Genomic DNA, 23253 nt, shown 5'->3' on the forward strand with positions numbered 1-23253 from the left:
GTTGCCCCGGACCTCTCCGCCTTTCCCGCGGAGTACCAAGACATCCTGGAGGTGTTCCGTAAGGCCCGGGCGACTTCTGGCACACTGACCATATGACTGCGGGATTGACCTTTGACCCAGGCACCACTCTGCATCGGGGACGACTGTACTCTGTCGGGTCTGGAGACCAAGGCTCTGGAGACCTAAATTGAGGACTCCCTAGGTGCAGGGTTCATCCGTCCTTCTGCCTCCCCCGCCGGCGCAGGGTTCTTCTTTGTGGAGAAGAAGGACAAAACCCTGCGCCCGTGCATTGGCTATAGGGGTCTCAATGACATCACGGTGAAGCTACCCACTACCTATCATCTCCTCAGCCTTCAAGCAGCTCCAGGTTGCCACTGTGTTCTCCAAGCTGGACCTACGGAACACTTACCACCTGGTGCGGGAAGGGGACGAGTGGAAGACTGATTTTAACATGGCCAGCAGTCACTACAAGTATCTGGTCATGCCATTTCACCTTACCAACGCCATTCCTGTGTTCCAGGCTCTGGTTAATGATGTTCTCCGCATGTTGAACCGGTTCGTCTTTGTCTACCTCGATGACATCCTTGTCTTCTCCTGCTCCACCCAAGAACATGTGCCCCATGTCCGACAGGTCCTCCAACGCCACCTGGAGAACCAGTTTTTTGTAAAAGCAGAGAAGTACGAATTCCATCACTCCACCATCCCCTTTCTGGGTTACATCATCACTGCAGGGAGTGTACAGATGGATACGGTGGTGGTGGATTGGCCCCAGCCTACGTCCAGAGTACAGCTGCAACTTTTCCTGGGGTTCAACAACTTTTATCCGGGGCTACAGCAATCTGGCTTCCCCCCTGTTTGCACTCACCTCTCCCAAGGTTCCGTTCACATGGTCCCCAGCTGCTGACTGGTTGTTCCGGGATCTCAAACACCGCTTCACCACAGCTCCCATCTTGGTTCATCCTGACCCGTTGCAGTTCGTGGTGGAGGCTGATGCTTCTGATGTCGGAGTGGAGGCTGTCCTGTCACAGCGGACTGCCCTGGACTTCAAGTTACATCCCTGAGCATTCTCCTCCCACCATCTCAATGCCAAAGAGAGGAACTATGATGTGGGGAATCGTGATCTTCCCTTTGTGAAAATGGAGTTGGATGAAGTGAGGCCTTGCTGGAGGGGGCGTAACATCCTTTCATTGTGTGGACCGACTGCAAGAACCTGGAATATCTCCTCACCGCCAAGTGCCTCAATTCCAGGCAAGCTAGGTGGGCCCTACTGAACACCCGGTTCAACTTCTCCCTTTCATACCGTCCGGGATCCAAGAATGTCAAGCCGGATGCGCTGTCATGCCGCTATAGCCCCACGGCTACTACCCCGGAACCTGAGACCATCCTTCCCACCTCATGCCTGGCAACGGCCATCAGCTGGGGAATAAAGAAGCAGGTTCGTAAGGCACAACATTCCCAGACGAACCCCGGGAGGGGGGCCAGATAACCGGAGGTTCGTTCCTGACGCAGTTCACTCCTTGGTACTGGATTAGCCCCACTCCTCCAGGCTTGCCTGCCACCCGGGCTCCCATCAGACCCTGGCTTAAGTGTGACAATGCTTTTGGTGGCCTACCATGGTTCCTGATGTCTCCGCATTCGTCGCCGCTTGCATGGTCTGTGCACAGAACAAGACTCCTCTGCAAGCTCCGGCTGGTCTCCTCCATCCCTCCCTGGTCTCACATCGCCCTGGACTTTGTCACAGGTTTTTCCCCGTATGATAGCAACAATGCCATCCTGACCGTAGTGGATCGGCCCAGCTCATGGTGCAGCACGCCTTCCGGATCCAAGGACTGCCAGTAGACATGGTCAATGACCGGGGTCCTCAGTTATTGTACCGGTTCTGGAAGGCATTCTGCACCCTCATTGGGTCGTCGTCCGGGTTCCCAGTCCCTCGGACAGTCGGATCGAGCCAACCAGGACCTAGAAACTTCTCTGTGCTGCCTGGTCTCCGCCAACCCCACCACCTGGAGCCAGCAGCTTGTGTGGGTCAAAAACGCCCACAACATCCTTCCCTGCTATGCCATGGGCCTATCACCCTTTGAGTGTTCCCTGGGGTATCAGCCACCGCTCTTCCCTGTGCAAGAAGAAGAGGTCGGCATGCCTTCGGCCCAGATGTTTGTTCTCCACTGTCGATGTACCTGGAAGAGAGCCCGGCCGGCCCACCTCAAGACCTCTTCTAGATGTCAATGACAAGCGGATCACCACCGGACCCCAGTTCCCCGGGCAGAAGGTATGGCTCTCCACCCGGGATCTGCCCCTCCGGGTGGAATCCCGCAAACTCTCCCAGCGGTTTATCGTTCCTTTTCCCATCTCCAAGGTCATTAGCTCCTCTGCTGTTCGTCTTCTGTTGCCCCATACCCTACATATACATCCCACCTATCATGTGTCCAGAGTTAAGCCCATCTCTCACAGCCATTTGTCTCCCAGTTTTGACCGTTCTGCTTGCCCTGACCTTGAGCCTGCCTATCTTGCCCCACCTCACTGGATTATTGACCTTTGTCTACCTTTGACCTGTCATTTGCCTGCCCCTGTACTAGAAATAAACTTTTGTTTCTTCGACACTGTCTGCATCTGGGTCATACCTGAAACCTGATAATCACAAGACGTTGGCTAAAGTTCACATTTTGAATATTGAATTCTCCAGCCAATGACATGAGACGTTCTAAAACTACGTTTCAGATCAAACAAACCGTCACTTTGTGTCTCATCTCTACTAATGCTCTCAGCTGTAAAGAGATTTCATTTGATGATTTTGGGTCTTTTGAGCATCATGCTATACAGTTTAAATGTCAGCCACCAGTGCTAGCCATGACCCTGTATAGGCCACCAAAGCCTGTGATCAAGTTAGAAAGCTCAGCCCCACCTTCTTAACTGATTTATCTGAACTAGTATCTATTGTCCTTCAGAACTATGATACATCATTGTGTTGGGTGATTTTAATATTCATGTTGACAAAGAACATGAGTTTGATGAACCTTTTGAGCTCTATGGACTTTATCCAACATGTTACTGAGCCCACCCATAACCGTGGCCTTACGCTGGACCAAGGTGCTATCTTTTGAGATATCATCTATTGTTAATGTTGCTTTATCTGATTACCACTGTATATGTTTTACTACCTTGTTGCCAAAGTTGCTACAGATTTGATTGAATATATGACAATACTCCACCAGCTATTCTATCTTTTGAGATATCATCTATTGTTAATGTTGCTTTATCTGATCACCACTGTATATGTTTAACTACCTTGTTGCCAAAGTTGCTACAGATTTTATTGAATATATGACAATACTCCACCAGCTATTCTGCCTTCCTCTTGTGATGATTTAGTTGATAACTTCAATAGCAAATTAATGGCAATCATAGTTCCAGTAAAGGTGAAAAAGAACACATCCAAATGGAGAGCTCCTTGAATGAGTGAGGAAACGAATCAATTAAAGAGAAATGGCAGAAAAGCAGAGCGGAAGTGGAGAAAGTAAAAGTGGAAGGTCCATTATCATTCTGAGAGAGCAACTTGGCATATATAACAAGGCAATTAGAAATGCCAGACACGCTAATTTTTCTAACTTGATCATTCATATTCAGAATAATTTGATGGCCTGATAAGTCAACCTAAGTGAACTTTCCTCCACATCTAAATGTGATGAGTTTGCGGAATATTTCAGAGAGAAGATAACAAACATTAAGCTGGTTATCAGTCAAGCAAGACCTGATGATAAGTTTGATGATATGTGCCCTAGATTGTCATGCAAAGCCACTGTGGATCTATTTTCCCTGGTTGACACAGACATACTCAGGAAAGTGATACCACAACTTTCACCACAACAACAAAGTCTTCTACCTGTCTTCTTGATCTTATCCCCACCACCTTCTTCAAAACAGTTTTTCATGGCACATCTGAAGAAGTGCAAGCTATTGTTAGTCACTCCCTGTTCACAGGCACTTTCCCCACTGCACTAAAAACTGCTATGGTGAAACCCCTTCTGAGGAAAAGTTATGTAGATTCTTCAGCTTTTAGCAATTTTCGGGCCAATCTCCAACCTTCCATTCTTAAGCAAAAATCTGGTGAAATTGGTGTGCAAACAGCTGAATGTTCCCACCGCAGCACAGCACGTTCCCACCACAGCACAGAGACAGCCTTAGTTAAAGTATTAAATTATTTTAGAGTCAACATAGATGCCAAACAGCTCTCTGTCCTTATATTCTTAGATATAAGTGCTGCATTCAACACTGCTGACCATCCTTTTGGTCTTACCGGAGAGGTGGGTTGGCCTCTGATGTCCAGTTCTAAATTCGTTTAGGACCTATTTAACCTGTGAAGTTTTTTGTCATCCTTGTCAGGTGGCTTCCACAAGGTTCGATTTTGGGTCTGGTACTGTTTTGGGTCCAGTACTGCAGCGTGATCAGAAAGCACAGCATTGATTTCACTGCTACGCAGACAATTTTACATTTCTGTGTCACAAGGGGATTTTAGCTCCACGGATAAATTATTAGACCGTATTAGTGATTTAATAAATACTTGGATGGCTCACAACTGCCTCCAGCTAAATCAAGACAAGACTGAAGTACTTATTAATGGAGCCAAAGCACAGAAAGAGAATCTAGCCGCATATTTTAGTTCATGGGCAATGAAGATAAAACACCAGAAAAAAAACTAGGTGTTATTTTCGATTCTAAACTAAATTTCGAATCACAGTGTTTTTTTACCACCTGACGTAAATTACCAAGGTGTGGCCATTTCTCTTTCAGGATGATACAGAGAGACTCATCCATGATTTTATTACAAGCAGGCTGGACTACTGTAATGGTCTCCTGCCTGGTCTACCCAAGAAAGCCATTGGTCGACTGCAAAACATACAGAACGCTGCAGCACGGGTACTGACAAAGACCAGACAGAGAGCATGATGTCCTTTTGACTGGAGAGGCAGCATCTGAGTTACACTGGTTTTAAGGTCTCTGCACTGGCTGCCTGTGAGTTTTAGAATTCATTTTAAGATTATTCTAATGGTTTTTACATCAATCCATGATTGTGCACCCCAATATATGTCAGACATGCTTTTAAGTGATATACCCAGTAGCATCCTCAGGTCCTCTGGCACTGGCCTTTTAACTAGCCCATAGCCTAGGACCAAGAAGCATGAAGAGGCAGCCTTTAGTTACTATGCCCCCAGCCTCTGGAATAGCCTGCCAGAGAACCTGAGGGGGCTGAAACTGTGGACATATTTAAAAGAGATCTTAAAACACATCTTTTCAGCTTTGCTTTTCCTAGTGAAGTGACATTTTATATTAAAATTAAACAAACCAATGTCGCAGTCTGCTAACAAGCTACTGGCTAATATTAGCTAGCTAGCTAATACAAACGATTGGACGCGTGGCTTGAAAACAACTAATATAACATATTATTATCACTTTATATGTAGCTATGTCTTTTCAGCAACAAAAGAAAAATGTTACCTCCAATATGTGAACGCAAATCCGAGGATTTTTCTCATTTTGGTCTGGGCTAGAGGCACAATATTGTTACTGTTGCATCACATTGGATGACCACTAGCGACTTTTTGCAAAGCCCTGGGACAATGTCAACATGTTTTCCAACTCTGTCAATAATAATACGAAATCATCAAAACTTATGAAACATTTCGATAACAATGTTATTTAACTATTTCCTTTAAAACAGGACAAATTCCGAGACTTCCTGGTGACCTCTCACTTTAAAAAACATTTTTTTACATGTTGACAGACATTGAACATTTGTACATTCAAAGCAAGAAAAATAAGAAGACTGACGCTTTGCTGTCACCAGGAATTGACGTTACACTGACCTCTCCTCAACTCTCACACTGCTGCCAAAATGAAAGCAACATGCTGAGCTATTACCATTTTACCATTAGCAATCAACTTCTCTGGGATATGTGAGACAGTAGCGTCACACCTAACCAACAGCCAGTGAAATTGCAGGGCGCCAAATTCAAAACAACAGAAATCTCATAATTAATATTCCTCAAACATACAAGTATTATACACCATTTTAAAGATAAACTTCTCGTTAATCCAGCCACAGTGTCTGATTTCAAAAAGGATTTACGGCGAAAGCACACCTTGCGATTATGTTAGGTCAGTACATAGCCACAGAAAAACACAGCCAATTTTCCAGCCAAAGAGAGGAGTAACAAAAAGCAGAAATAGAGTTAAAATGAATCCTTGCTGTCCCCAGTCCACCTGGCCATGCTGCTGCTCCAGTTTCAACTGTTCTGCCTGTGGCTATGGAACCCTGACCTGTTCACCGGACGTGCTACCTGTCCCAGACCTGCTGTTTTCAACTCTCTAGAGACAGCAGGCGCGGTAGAGATACTCTGAATGATCGGCTATGAAAAGCCAACTGACGTTTTCTCCTGAGGTGCTGACCTGTTGCACCCTCGACAACCACTGTGATTATTATTATTTGACCCTGCTGGTCATCTAGGAACACTTGAACATCTTGGCCATGTTCTGTTATAATCTCCACCCGGCACAGCCAGAAGAGGACTGGCCACCCCTCATAGCCTGGTTCCTCTCTAAGTTTCTTCCTAGGTTATGGCCTTTCTAGGGAGTTTTTCCCAGCCACCGTGCTTCTACACCTGCATTGCTTGCTGTTTGGGGTTTTAGGCTGAGTTTCTGTACAGCACTTTGTGACATCAGCTGATGTAAGAAGGGCTTTATAAATAAATTAGATTTGATTATCAAGAGCAATTTGACTTGTTAGATCTCTAACCTTCTTACTGACTGTGGCTGGACTGACTGTTGCTGGTGTTGGTACTGGTACCTAAGGGCCCCAGGTATCCTACCGATTTATTCCATAATTTTATTTACCAGAACACATGATTAGAGCATTTCACGAGTTGCATTGTAGTTAAGACTATGCATGGCATGGAGTGATTATTGTTACCATTTTTTTTTGGGGGGGGGGGGGGGGTGGAAAGTCCACTGGACTTCTTTTACGACCAGTGTGGGACACCTCAGTGATATCTCAAGATGTATTCTAAGGTTATCCCTGTCGAGGGGCATGTCCGCCCCTCTCTGTTCACGTGGGAAAGTTTACAACTTGATTTGTTTCCTGATAGGGCGGCCTCATACAGTGTTGCACGTAGCCTTGACCACCCCACTGGGTCTGGGCTAGTATTCCCCCCCTTTGTGTCTCGGGGCCCCCCTACCAATGGTTGGTGTCCGAGGCACAAACGAAAAGGTCGGACCCTTTGTACGAGTTGTCAGCAGCCACGTTGTTAGTAGATTGGCTGTAAACGTTCAACCAAATCTTCTGGTGTTTGTGCTTCAAAACACTCAGTGGCTGTCATGGCCTTCCATTCACCGCAGCGTCTACGTGTGGCAACCGTTCCAGTACCTGCAAACTGAGACGAGGATATCTTTTGGCGTTATTGCACAGTCTTTCACCAGTTAGAGTCACCGCATCATTGGTGGGACTGACGCCGTTAGTTTCATTGTAAGGGGTTTCAGTCCCCGTCAAAGCGGAAAATGTATAATCGGAAGCAGAGTCCACTCTGAACGTTGATGCTTTGTTTCCTCATATTTTTATTTTTTACATTTTTTACTTCACCTTTATTTAACCAGGTAGGCCAGTTGCGAACAAGTTTACAATTACAACTGCGACCTGGCCAAGATAAAGCAAAGCAGTGCGACTTAACCTGTTTGGGCTGCAGGGGCAGTATTGAGTAGCCGGATAAAAGGTGCCCATTTCAAACGGCCTCGTACTCAATTCTTGCTCGTACAATATGCATATTATTATTACTATTGGATAGAAAACACTCTCTAGTTTCTAAAACCGTTTGAATTATATCTGTGAGTAAAACAGAACTCATTTTGCAGCAAACTTCCTGACAGGAAGTGGAAAATCTGAAATCGATGCTCTGTTCTAGGGCCTGCCTATAAATGTCCTTGATATATATCAGTATACATGCACTGCATACGTCTTCCACTAGATGTCGACAGGCAGGGAGAGAAGAAATGGAGTCTATAACTTGATCTGGGGTCGAATAAAAGCTCTTTGTATGACGTGTCACCAGTTTCCTGTTTTCTGGAGAGTGCGTGAAGGGACCTGGTTTTGCCTTCTGTACAGCTGTCGTTATAGACGACTAATATCTCTGGCTTTGATTTTATTTGATATATGTGACAATATCATCGTAAAGTATGTTTTTTCAATATAGTTTTATTAGATTATTTAATTTTTTTCGGGACGTTAGGCATGTTGCTTTGTCTGCGTATGTTCAGGATGGAGAGCTTCACGCCACTTTGCTAGCTTTCCGTGCTAATTGACTGGAGAAGAGGACATTTTAAATCCAAACAACGATTGTTCTGGACAAAGGACCCCTTGTACAACATTCTGATGGAAGATCAGCAAAAGTAGGAAACATTTTATGATGTTATTTCATATATCTGTCGTACATGTGAACTAGTAGTTTGCGGCCAGGTTTTGGGCACGCTCTCGCCATCACGTAAACTGCATATCGTAATGAAGTTATTTTTAGAATTCTAACACGGCGATTGCATTAACTTCTTATGGCTGCAGCCCGAGGCCGCCCACAATATGACAACAGCCAGCTCAAGTGCAGGGCGCGAAATTCAAAATATATATTTTTTTAATATTTAACTTTCACACATTAACAAGTCCAATACAGCAAATAAAAGGTACACATCTTGTGAATCCAGCCAACATGTCCGATTTTTAAAATGTTTTACAGCGAAAACAGCACGTATATTTATGTTAACTCACCACCAAATACAAAAAAAGGACAGACATTTTTCACAGCACAGGTAGCATGCACAAAGCCAAACTAACTAACCAAGAACCAACCAAACTAACCAACAAACAACTTCATCAGATGACAGTCTTATAACATGTTATAAAATAAATCCAAGTTTTGTTGGAAAAATTTGCATATTTCAGGTATAAATCATAGTTTACATTGCAGCTACAATCAGAAATTGCACCGAAAGCAGCGATAATAATTACAGACACCAACGTCAAATACCTAATTACTCATCATAAAACATTTCTGAAAAATACATAGTGTTCAGCAAATGAAAGACAGGCATCTTGTGATTCCAGCAAATATTTCCGATTTACTAAGTGTTTTACAGCGAAAACACAATATAGCGTTATATTAGCTTACCAAAATAGCCAGAAAGACAAGCCATTTCCCAGCAGTAAAAGTTAGCGATCGTAACAAACCAGTAAAAGATATATAATTTTTGACTAACCTTGATATTCATCATCAGATGACAGTCCTATAACATCAGGTTATACATACACTTATGTTTTGTTCGAAAATGTGCATATTTAGAGCTGAAATCAGTGGTTATACTCTAGTGGACTTCCATCAGCCCTGGAAGAACAAATCCTACGTAAGACATCAGATAATATAGTGTCTCATTAACCTGTTGGGGATGGGGGCGCTGTTTAGACTATTTATGCTAATTTGGCTAATTTTTGAAACGGCTTCCCACAAAATCCTTGATCGTACAATATGCATATTATTATTATTATTGGATAGAAAACAGTCTATAGTTTCTATAGGAGTTGAAATTTTGTCTCTAAGTGGAACAGAGCCCATTCTACAGCAATTTCCCTGACATGGATTCAGATTTCAGAAATGTTGGCCACTGTTCTGAAGTCAGTTAAAACGGCACTGATTTTGCTATGACTATACGGACACTTCTTACGTCTTCCCCTGGATGCCTTTACGTGATGACGATTCCAATGGGGTCGATTGCGCGTTCACAGGCACTACAAATGAAAAAACCCTGTAGCTAGCAAGTCTTTTCTTGCTGCGTAACGCGCGTGGAGGACACCGACCCTCTCCTGTTCCAAGCGTTAGTTTAGCCTGTTATATTTCTCCGGTCATCTTTTCACTCGTTATAGGAGTTAAAAACATCATAAGGTAGTTAATTTAAAGCGTTTTATAGCAATTTATATCCGTTTAGTGCGATTTTGGGACATTTATTTCTTTAACGCTGTGAATAGGTGGGCACGCTTTCAGTTCATCCCGAACGCAGTTGGCATTTTCACATGGCAAGAGGACAGCTTTCCACCAAAAGACGATTCCTCCCAAGAAAGGATCCTTTGCCCAAGATACTGATGGAAGAACAGCTCAAGGTAGGACATTTTTATTATGATAAATCGTGTTTCTGTCGAAACATTTTAGTGGCTTAGGACGCCATGTTTTTTGACGTAGCTTCGCTTGGCGCAAACTGTATTGAAAAGTAAGGATAAATTAAAAAATGTAATAACGCAATTGTATTAAGAATTAAATTGTCTATCAATCCCTGTCCACCCTATATTTTTTAGTCACGTTTATGAGTATTTATGTATAAGAGTAGATCACTGTCTAAGTGGCGCAAGGAAATTTTCTGACCAACTGAGCTACATTTCACATTGTCTAACCATGATTTTGGTGGCTAAATATAAACATTTTCGATCAAACTGTATATGCATGTTGTAATGTGATGTTACAGGAGTGTCATCGGAAGAATTCTGAGAAGGTTAGTGAAAAAATTAATATCTTTTGGCGATGTTGACTTTTATCGCTCACTTTGGCTAGAATCAATGCTGGGCTGCTAATTGCTATGTGCTAAGCTAATATAACGATTTATTGTGTTTTCGCTGTAAGACACTTAGAAAATCTGAAATATTGTCTGTATTCACAGGATCTGTGTCTTTCGATTCGTGTATGCTGTGTATTTTTACGAAATGTTTGATGATTAGTAAGTAGGTAAACACGTTGCTCTAAGTAGTTTTTCTATTCCATTTGTGAAGGTGGGTGCAATTGTAACCTATGCCATCTACCTGAAATATGCACTTTTTTCTAACAAAACCTATCCCATACCATAAATATGTTATCAGACTGTCATCTAATGAGTTTTTTTGTTGGTTAGGGGCTATAAATATCTTAGTTTAGCCGAATTGGTGATGGCTACTGGTGTTGGTGGACAAATAAAAGATGGTGGATTATGCTAATGTGTTTTTAGGTAATAGATGTACATCTTTACATATTGTGTCTTCCCTGTAAAACATTTTAAAAATCGGACATGTTGACTGGATTCACGAGATCTGTGTCTTTCATTAGCTGTATTGGACTTTAATGTGTGAAAGTTAAATATTTTAAAAAAATATTTTTTTTGAATTTCGCGGCACTGGTTTTTCAGTGGGGGGGGGGGGTGTGCCGCTAGCGCCACGCTGATCCTAGACAGGTTAACTGGAAAATACACTTTCTAAAGTAAACAATCCCTGAGCCCCTTTCCGGCAATCTTATAATTTGAATCTTTAAAATCTAGGACCTTCAAAAAGTTGTTGCTGTTTTATAAGCTTAACTTCTTGCGACTACAGGGGGTGCTGTTTTCTCATTAGCATAATTGCATTAGAGATTAAACGGCTTCCTACTAAATTCTTTATCGTACAATATGCATATTATTACTATTATTGGATAGAAAACAGTCTCTAGTTTCTATAGGCGTTGGAATTTTGTCTCTGAGTGGAACAGAACTCATTCTACAGCAATTTCCCTGACATGGAGTCAGATTTCACACATTTTGGCCCCTGATCTGGAGTCAGTTTAAAGGCCACTGTGAACGCTATCAGGATACGGACACTGCTTACGTCTTTCCCTGGATGCCTTTACGTGATGACGATTTGAATGGTATCGATTGCGCAATCACAGCCCCTATAAAACAAAAACACGTGTAGGTATGAACTCTTTCCAGATGCGTCGGGCGCGCGGTGGACACCGACCCTGCTCTTTTTCCAAGCATTAGTGTAGCCAGTTATATTTCTCCGGTCATGTTTCTACTCGTTATAGGAGTTAAAAACATCATAAGGTAGTTAATTTAAACCGTTTTATAGCAATTTATATCCGTTTAGTGCGATTTTGGGACATTTATTTCTGAGACACTGTGAATCTCTGGGCACGGTTCCAGTTCATGCCGAACGCAATGGGCATTTCTACATGGCAAGAGGACAGCTTTCGACCAAAAGACGATTAGACCCAAGAAAGGATTCTTTGCCCAAGATTCTGATGGAAGAACAGCCTAAAGTAGGAACAATTTATTATGATAAATCGTGTTTCTGTCGAGAAATGTTAATCGCTTATGACGCCATCTTTTTCGACGTAGCTTCGCTTGGCGCAAACTGTATTGAAAAGGAAGGATAATTAAAAAAAATGTAAATCAGCGATTGTATTAAGAATTAAATTGTCTATCAATCGCTGTCCACCCTATATTTTTTAGTCACGTTTATGAGTATTTATGTATACGACTAGATCACTGTCTAATATGGCGCACGACATTGTCTGACCAGCTGGGCAACTTTTGTCATTGTCTAACCATGATTTTGGTGGCTAAATATGCACATTTTCGAACAAACTGTATATGTATGTTGTAATGTGATGTTACAGGAGTGTCATCTGGAGAATTCTGAGAAGGTTAGTGAAAAAAATAATATATTTTGGCGATGTTTACGTTATCGCTCTCTTTGGCTAGAATCAATGCTCTGGTAACGTTTGCATATGTGGTATGCTAATATAACGATTTATTGTGTTTTCGCTGTAAGACACTTAGAAAATCTGAAATATTGTCTGTATTCACAGGATCTGTGTCTTTCGATTAGTGTATGCTGTGTATTTTTACGAAATGTTTGATGATTAGTAATTAGGTAAACACGTTGCTCTATATATTTATTCTCGTCCATTTGTGACGGTGGGTGCAATTGTAAACTATGATATCTACCTGAAATATGCACATTTTTCTAACAAAACCTATCCTATACCATAAATATGTTATCAGACTGTCATCTGATGAGTTTTTTTCTTGGTTAGTGGCTATCAATATCTTAGTTTAGCCGAATTGGTGATAGCACCTGATGGAGTAAGAAACTGATGGAGTTAGAAAAGTGGTGTCTTTTGCTAACGTGGTTAGCTAATAGATTTACATATTTTGTCTTCCCTGTAAAACATTTTAAAAATCTGAAATGGTGGCTTTATTCACAAGATCTGTATCTTTCATTAGGTGTCTTGGACTTGTGATTTAATGATATTTAGATGCTACTATTTAATTGTGACGCTATGCTAGGCTATGCTACTCAGTGTGGGGGGGGGGGCGGGGGGGGGGGGGGGGTGATCCCGGACCCGGGGTAGATACTCGTGAAAGGTTAACATTTAATAATAAACATTCACTTGAATCTACGTTAAATACTTGACACTGTCCCACGTAATGGAAACAGATTATCGCTTTAAATGACATTATCTTCTTGCTTAACTTCACTAGGGTAGGGGGCAGTATTTTACCTTCGGATGAAAAGCATGCCCAAAGTAAAGTAAACTGCCTGCTACTCAGGCCCAGAAGCTAGGATATGCATATAATTGGTAGATTTGGATAGAAAACTCTAAAGTTTCCAAAACGGTTAAAATAATGTCTGTGAGTATAACAGAACTGATAAGTCAGGCAAAAACCTGAGAATAATCGATCCAGGAAGTGGGATTTTTTTATTTTGTAGTTTTCTATTGAATGCCATTACAGTATCCATTTACTTAGGACTCAAATTGCACTTCCTATGGCTTCCACTAGATGTCAACAGTCTTTAGAAATTGTTTCAGGCTTGTATTCTGAAGAACGAGGGAGTAAGACAACTTTGAATGAGTGGACCTTTCAGTGTCCCTGAGGTTTTTCATGTGCGCGACCGAGAGCACGACATTCTTGTTTTCCTTTTATGTTGACGAAGCTTTTGTCCGGTTGAAATGTTATTGATTATCATGACTAAAAACAACCTGAGGCTGGATTATAAACATCGTTTGACATGTTTCTACAAACTTTACTGATACTTTTCGGATTTTTCGTCTGTCTGTTGTGACTGCCTTTGAGCCTGTGGATTACTGAACAAAACGCGTGAACAAAACTGAGGTTTTTGGATGTAAAGAGGGACTTTATCGAGCAAAACAAACATTTATTGAGTAAATGGGAGTCTTGTGAGTATAACCATACGAAGATCATCAAAGGTAAGTGATTAATTGTATCACTATTTCTGACTTGTGTAACTCCTCTACTTGGCTGGTAAATGATTCGTCTGCTGGGCGCTGTTCTCAGATAATCTCATGGTATGCTTTCGCTGTAAAGCTTTTTTGAAATCTGACACCGTGGTTGGATTAACAAGAAGTTAATCTTTAAACCGATGTATAACACTTGTAAGTTTTAAGAATTTGTGAATTTCTGTTTTTGAATTTGGCGCTCTGCAATTTCACTGGATGTTGGCCAGGTGGGACGGTAGCGTCCCACACTCCCTAGAGAGGTTAAATTCACTGGTGTAACCCAAACTATAAAATGTTGTAATAATAACTAGAAATTGTCAAAGAACATCTCCCATTCAGCTATTCATACTTCTGCTCCTAATGTCCCACATACATCCCTTACAGCCTGATATAGCCCAGCAAGCACGACTCGCTTTCACCCATGGACTAAAACATGGCATTTTGTAGAGCCTATCTAAAAACCACTAATAACATATTTCCATTCAAATTATTACAAGGCGTTGTTTTCATTTGAGTCTACCCAAACAATATTACTCTATATATTCAATACCAACCTCGATCGGCTATTCTCTTTCGGCTTCACACTTATTAAATGTGTATTATTTTAAGATGAACATGCAGTGTGCCAAATCCACAAAATACATCAGCCAATTCCTAAGGGAAAAGATATATTTCGATGGGAGCTAAAATAGTTCATAATACTAGAGCCTCTTTCTGCCCACAACTTAAATCCGTTGCAGTTGTGTCCTTGTTTTATCAGGATCATCATCACAGCTCAATCGCAATTGCCAATCAGCTGTTATTAGGAATGGATTAGATTTAGGTAACGGTCCATATGATTAGGCTACATGTAATAATACAAACGCTGCCTGTTGTTGAGAAGCATATATTCAGTCCATATTATTCATATTTAATTCAGTGATTGAAATGACGACACCGTTCTCAGTAGTCTATTCCAGCAGGCTATTGGGCATCACAAAAACGTATTACCTCGAAACCGCCTCGCTATTCACGTTGAATAAATTAGCCTTTCAATTTGAACTAAGCAAACTGCTAAATCATTCAGTTTATATCTGAAAACAAACACTGGCTGCTGAATCTAGCAAAGCAAACCATTGCAATAGTTGAATTACAATCAGAAACCCAGATTTTAGTCAGTAACATAGACCCAATGCTCTTGAAATGACAAGGAAATCCTGAAAATAACCCAATTATAATGGTTTGTAGTCTTAACATCTGGCACATAATAACGACGCCATTACCAGAAAATAGCCTTAAAGTTCGTCCAAGCGTTTCTTAGCAGTCAACGAGTTGAATCGACATTCTTTGATTTGGAAACAGATCTGGCGAGTTTAATAAAAGCGGATGACCTTTTCTTGTGCGACATAATGAAATTCCTTTATAACATCATATTTGCTCCGCCATGATTATTATTTTGATGGAAAACCAATTTTTTTAATGTTGCTACAAGTTATGTCTACATTCCATGTTAATTTGCCCTAACTTTATGAGAAAATTATTTATTTGATAAATATAGCAACTCCTCTCTTACATGCTAGAAAAACACATTTACAGGCCTTATGGGAAGTTTTTTTTAATGTATTGCCCAGATGGAGAAAACCCCATAAGCGTTTATAGTTTTATTGGTTAGACGTAAGTCAATGTCCTATATTTTTACCAAAATTGGACATACGCCAACCATTTTCTGAGACTATTTCCCAGACCTTGTAGACAGTCATATAATGCTTAACCTTTATGAAATTATCCATAAAGGGACCACTCTGAACATTTCAGAATACTTTTCTACACCTCTTATGTACGTTTACGTACGGGTTTTGTAGTTGCATATTATATTATTACTTCATCAAATCTCCAGTAATCGATTATACACACATACAATTTCAATTTTTTTCTCATATTTTCACAGAATCCATATATAATGTTACATATCCAAGGTACTCACATGAACCACTCCATGTGCGTTTTCAATGACTCTCCTTCTCCACAAAGTTTGAGCAGGTCTCTCTCATCTTTTTAAGTGGGAGAACTTGCACAATTGGTGGCTGACTAAATACTTTTTTGCCCCACTGTATGTTTTCATGTCAGTCTCCTCCATCTCCTCTAACCAAAGCTAATTGTATGGATTTTCTTTCTATTAATAATATCAAATTAACAGCCATACAGAAAGACCCATGTGAAGGTGAAATTACAGAAGAGGAACTTCTTGATGCAATTAAAGACTGTAAGTCCGGGAAAACTCCAGGGTTGGATGGCGTACCAGTTGAGGTATACCAAACCTTTTTATTATATACTCAGAGGACAATTATTAGCATGTTTTAACCACTCCTATGTAAATAGTAGATTATCAGACACTCAACAAGAAGCTTTGATTTCATTATTACTGAAACAGGATACAAGTGGGAAATATAAAGATCCAGTCCATTTGAAAAATTGGAGGCCCCTTACACTTCAGTGTTGTGATTAAAAATTCTAGCAAAATATATAGCGCATAGAATTAAAAAAGGTATTGTCGGACATTATTAATTCTAATCAGACAGGTTTTTTACATGGACGATACATTGGAGATAATATAAGTCAAGTACTGGAAACAATAGAACACTATGACAAAACTGGGAAACCCGGGCCTGCTATTCATAGCTGACTTTGAAAAGGCTTTTGATAAAGTACGACTGGAGTTTATACATACATGCCCGTAACATTTCAATTTTGGAGAATCTCTTATAAAATGGTTTAAATCATGTATAGTAACGGTAGGTGTAAGTTGAAAGTTGTAAACTGTCAAGAGCATTAAAAGAATGTTGTCCACTATTGGCATACTGTATTTATTACATTGTATTTGGAACGGCAAGCCAGCCAAAATTAAACGGGTCTATTTATATAATGAATATGAATTCGGAGGGCAGAAATGATTAAATATTAAAGCATTAGAGCTCTCACTAAAAGCTTCAGTCATACAAAATGAATACTTTAATCCAAACTGGTTGTCCAGTGATTTACTAACAATGTCTCACCCTATGTTCAAGAAAGGCCTTTTTTCCCTTCATTCAGATTACAACCTCTCACTTTCAGTTATTTGAAAAGGAAATCATCTCCCAAATATCGCTATTTTACAACAAGTCATAGAAAGTTGGTTGCAATTTCTATTTAATTCACCAGAAAAGACAGAACAAACAATACAACAAATATTGGGGTTAAGCTCATTGATTGATAAATTGATGAAAAACAAAAAATGTTTTTAAGAGTTTAATGAAGGTATAATCTTCATAAATTATATCATAAATACGACTGGTGGAATTATGTCATACACACAAGTAACTAAAACACATGGAAAAGTCTGCTCTACCCAAAATTACAACCAACTAATCGTAGCATTACCTCAAATGGAAGAGGAAAGTGAAATGGTGAAAAAGTAAGGAACTTGTCTGCGGGCCTGCATTAAAGACTTTAATTGGTTAAAGAATATTGTGACAAATAAAAAGTATACCGGTTTCATTTAAGGACCAGAATATTGACAGCAGTACCATATAGATTGCAACATATTTGGGAAGAGATTTTTGACGTACCAATTACATGGCACATGGTTTAGAATACACAAAACGACGCCAGATTCGAAACTTAGACATTTTCAATTGAAATTATTATACAGAATTCTTGCAACCAATAGAATGTTATTTATATGGGGGATACAACCTTCCCAGCTCTGCAGATTTCGCTGCGTAGAGGCAGAATCATTACATCACTTGTTTTGGCACTGTCCATATGTATCTTGTTTTTGGTCACAGATCCAGGAATGGCTAAAGAATTGCAATATTTACCTGGAACTAACCCTGAAGATACCACTACTGGGCGATCTGAAAAGTCATAGTCAATCGATCAATAATATAATTATTATTTTAGCAAAAAATACTTTTACAATCTGTAGAAACAATGAGAATAGAAAGGTTCAGAACTTTTGTGAAACATCACAGCACAGTTGAAAAATATATGGCAAATAGAAATCCAGTATGGATGGTGTTAAGAGATAGATGGGAGGGGTGGAATGGAGCTGAAGGTTAGGACTAATAACAACAAGTTAACTAATGTAAAACATACTGTGCCCGTAAAACGTATATGGGTTAAGAACTTATTTGAAAGAGCACAGTTTGAAAGATATGGCAAATAGAAATAAAACCGGATGGACATCATAAATATATGGGTGAGGTTGAGGGTAGAGGAAGGATAAGAGTGTCACACCCTGATCTCTTTCACCTGTCTTTGTGCTTGTCACCACCACCCTCCAGGTGTCGCCCATCTTCCCTATTATCCCCTGTGTATTTATACCTGTGTTCTCTGTTTGTCTGTTGCCAGTTCGTGTTGTTTGTGAAACCTAACCAGCGTTTGTTCCCCCTGCTCCTGTCTGTTTCTTGCTCCTGTTTTCTAGTCCTTCCCGGTTTTGATCATTCTGCCTACCTTGACCCTGAGCCTGCCTGCATCTCTGTACCTTACCCCACCTTACTGGATTATTGACCTCTGCCTGCCCTGACCCTGAGCCGGCCTGCCATTATGGACCCTTTGCACCCTCTCTGGATTATTGACCCATGCCTGCCTTTGACCTGTCGTTTGCATGCCCCTGTTGTAGAAATAAACTTTTGTTTCTTCTACACTGTCTGCATCTGGGTCCTGGTCATACCTAAAACATGATAATACAAACTGGCCATTACTGACCCAGCAGACTCGGACCAGCTCTGCAACGCCCTCTCCTCCCAAGGAGCCACCATTGGAAGGAAGAGGAGTTGCTTCGTGGTCTTATGGAAGGGTTCCAGACCTTAGCCAAATGTCACGACCAAGCATTGTACACATTGCTGGAACAAGTCTGTGGGTTGTCTACTATGCAGCCTACCATGACGGTAATCTCCCAGAACCTCAGTAACTGTTGCTGTTAGCAGCGCGGCCACCCTGCTTTCCCGGGTACCCTGCTTATCTCCCCCGGAGCACTTCGATGGAGAGTCGAGCACCTGTCGGGAGTTTCTCGCTCAGTTTTCACTCATCATCGAGCTGCAGCCCTCCTCCTTCCACTCGAACCGGTCTAAGATAGTGTACCTCATCATGCTGATGTCAGGGAGGGCTCTCTCCTGGGCTACGGCCGTATGGGAACAACAGTCAGCCGTATGCTCCAGTCTGAAGGAGTTTGTTGGCAGAGGTAAAGAAGGTTTTGGATGCTCCATTGTCCTGGAGAGAGGCTGCCCGGAAGTTACTCCAGCTTCGACAAGGCTCCCGCAGTAGATTTCCGTATGTTGGCAGCTGAGAGTGCCTGGAACCAGGAAGCACTGTTCGACATGATCCTGCACAGTGTTTTGAAGGAAGTAAAGGACGAGCTTGCTGCCCGGTAACTACCGACGGATCTCGACTCGCTCATTGCCTTGACCATTCGGACCAATGGGTGACTATGGGGATGAAGAAAAGAGAGGAGAGCAGATTTCACTCGCCCGTCCAAGGATCCCTTCTTGCCTCCGAGGTATCCCAGAAGTCCCCGACAGCTCCATTGCCGAGAGCACCCGAGGCTAACCGAGTTCCCCCGAGAGTCTCCGGCTGCCGATTCACCTCTTCCCTAGCCCATGCAACCAGGCAGAGCTAGGCTGTCTCCAGCTAAACGGCTATACAGGCTTCATACTAAGAGCTGGCTGTATTGCAGGACTACTGGTAATTTCGTCTCCACCGGTCCACTAAAAGACCAGCCTCACTGGTAGGAGCAGTACTCTGTGGAGCCATATGGAGAACTTTTCCTCTCCCTTTACTCGCATCCCTTTTCATGTCATGTTGCTGTGGGGGAACCAGCCAAAGTCTCTCCGGGTCCTCATCAACTCTGGGGCCGATGAGAGATTTATGGACGCTACCCTGGCTTCTGAGCTAGATATCCCCAATCAGCCCCTCTCTATTCCCATGGATGTTAGAACACTGGACGGGCGCTCTATAGGCTGGGTCACCCACAACACCACCCCCATCAACCTACGTGTGTCAGGGATCCACAGCGAGACGATCCAGTTCCTGCTCATTAACTTCTCTAGGACAGGGGGAAGCATTTTTGGATGAAAAGCATACCCAAATTCAACTGCCAGCTACTCATCCCCAGAAGATAGGATATGCATATTGTTAGATTTGGATAGAAAACACTCTGAAGTTTCTAAAACTGTTCGAATCATGTCTGTGAGTATAACAGAACTTAGCAGGCGAAACCCCGAGGACAAACCATTCAGATTTTTTTTTTGAGGTCACTCTCTTTTCAATGAGGTTTCATTGGGAATCCAGAATTCTAAGGGACCTTCTTGCAGTTCCTACCGCTTCCACTGGATGTCAACAGTCTTTAGAAATTGGTTGAGGTTATTCCTTTGTGTAATGAAGAAGTACAGCCATCTTGATTGAGAGTCACATTAAGTGTCCTGTTAGATAGAAGCGCGTGAGCAGAACGCTGGTTATAGTTGGTTTTAATACTGTATTGAACACAGATAATCCCGTCTTCAATTTGATCGATTATTAAAACCTCTTGGAACTATAGGGGGTGCTGTTCCGCATTAGCATATTTGTGTCTCCAAATTAAACTGCCTCGTGCTAAATTCTTGATCGTACAATATGCATATTATTGTTATTATTGGATAGAAAACACATTCTAGTTTCTATAGAAGTTGAAATTTTGTCTCTGAGTGGTACAGAACAATTTCTACAGCACTTTTCATGACAGGGTTCAGATTTCAAAATTTTTTACCTCTGATCTGGGGTCTGTTTTTAAGGCGACAGTGAATGCTATGAAGAAACCGACACTGCCTACGTCTTCCTCTGGGTGTCTGTACGTCATCACGCTTTCAATGGAATCGATGGGATATTCACAGCCATTATAAAAGACCAAAATGTATAGAGACCGCCCTTTCTCGTCGTGCGCCTGAAGCGTGAAGGACATCGGACCTGCCTCGTTCCAAATCGTTTTCTAACCAGCAATATTTCTCCGGTCATGTTTTTACTCGTTCTAGGTGTTAAAAACATCATAATGTAGTTAATTTGAACCGTTTTATAGCAATTTATATCCGTTTAGTGCGATTTTGAGGAATTTATTTGTTGTGCACTCTGAAACTTTGGACACGTTTTGGGGTGTCGGTCGTTGGTGGTGGACATTTCGAAGGACAGAGGACATCTATCGACCAAAAGACGTTTATAACATAGAAAGGATACATTGCCCAAGAATCTGATGGAAGAACAGCTCAAAGTAAGCAATATTTAATATGATAAATCGTGTTTCTGTCGAAATATTTTAAACGCATATTTCGCCATTTTGTTTGGTATAGCTTCACTTGGCGAACCCTGTATTGAAAAGTAAGGATAATTTTAAAAATGTAAATCAGCGGTTGCATTAAGAACTAATTTGTCTTTCGATTCCTGTAAACCCTGTATTTTTTAGTCAAGTATATGATTAGCTATTAATTAAACTAGATCACTCTGAAAGATGGCGACCGACATTTTCAGGCTTGTTTTGCTACTATTTTCATTGTGTAACCACGGTTTTGTATGGCTAAATATGCACCTTTTCGAACAAACTGTATATGTATATTGTAAAATGATGTTACAGGAGTGTCATCGGAAGAATTCTGAGAAGGTTAGTGAAAAAATTAATATCTTTTGGCGATGTTGACTTTTATCGCTCACTTTGGCTAGAATCAATGCTGGGCTGCTATGTGCTATGTGCTATGCTAATATAACGATTTATTGTGTTTTCGCTGTAAGACACTTAGAAAATCTGAAATATTGTCTGTATTCACAGGATCTGTGTCTTTCGATTAGTGTATGCTGTGTATTTTTACGAAATGTTTGATGATTAGTAGTTAGGTAAACACGTTGCTCATTGTAATTATTCTAGTCCATTTGTGACGGTGGGTGCAATTGTAAACTATGCCATCTACCTGAAATATGCACTTTTTTCTAACAAAACCTATCCCATACCATAAATATGTTATCAGACTGTCATCTAATGAGTTTTTTTGTTGGTTAGGGGCTATAAATATCTTAGTTTAGCCGAATTGGTGATGGCTACTGGTGTTGGTGGACAAATAAAAGATGGTGGATTATGCTAATGTGTTTTTAGGTAACAGATGTACATCTTTACATATTGTGTCTTCCCTGTAAAACATTTTAAAAATCGGAAATGGTGGCTTTATTCACAAGATCTGTATCTTTCATCTGGTGTCTTGGACTTGTGATTTAATGATATTTAGATGCTACTATCTACTTGTGAAGCTATGCTAGCAATGCTAAACAGTGTGTGGGGGGTGGGGGGTGCTCCCGGATCTGGGATTCTGAGGCAGTAGAGGTTAACGTTAAAAAATTCCTAAAGTTGTATTACAAAAGTAGTTCGACATTTTTTGGCAAAGTTTACAGGTAACCTTTGAGATATTTTGTAGTCACGTTTGAGCAATTTGGAAGCAGTGTTTCTATGGATCAAACGCGCCAAATAAATTGACATTTTGGATATATATCGACGGAATTAATCGAACAAAAGGACCATTTGTGATGTTTATGGGACATATTAGAATGCCAACAACAGAAGCTCGTCAAAGGTAAGGCATGAATTATATTTTTATTTCTGCTTTTTGTGTCGCGCCTGCAGGGTTGAAATATGCTTCTCTGTCCTTGTTTACTATTGTGCTATCCTCAGATAATAGCATTGTTTACTTTCGCCGAAAAGCCTATTTGAATTCTGACATGTTGGCTGGATTCACAACCAGTGTAGCTTTAATTTGGTAAATTTCATCTGTGATTTAATGAAAGTTAGATTTTTTTGAATTTGGAGCTCTGCATTTTCTCTGGCTTTTTGCCAAGTGAGACAGTAGCGTCCCGCCTAAACTCAGATTTTTGGATATAAATATGAACTTTACCGAACAAAACATAAATGTATTGTGTAACATGAAGTCCTATGAGTGTCATCTGATGAAGATCATCAAAGGTTAGTGATTAATTTTATCTCTATTTCTACTTTTTGTTACTCCTCTCTTTGGCTGGAAAAATGGCTGTGTTTTTCTGTGGCTATGTACTGACCTAACATAATCGTTTGGTGTGCTTTCGCCGTAAATCCTTTTTGAAGGATTTCATTTGGTAATCTTTAATT

This window comes from Salvelinus fontinalis, chromosome 9 (genome assembly GCF_029448725.1).
Source record: "Salvelinus fontinalis isolate EN_2023a chromosome 9, ASM2944872v1, whole genome shotgun sequence".
Taxonomy (NCBI): Eukaryota; Metazoa; Chordata; class Actinopteri; order Salmoniformes; family Salmonidae; genus Salvelinus; species Salvelinus fontinalis.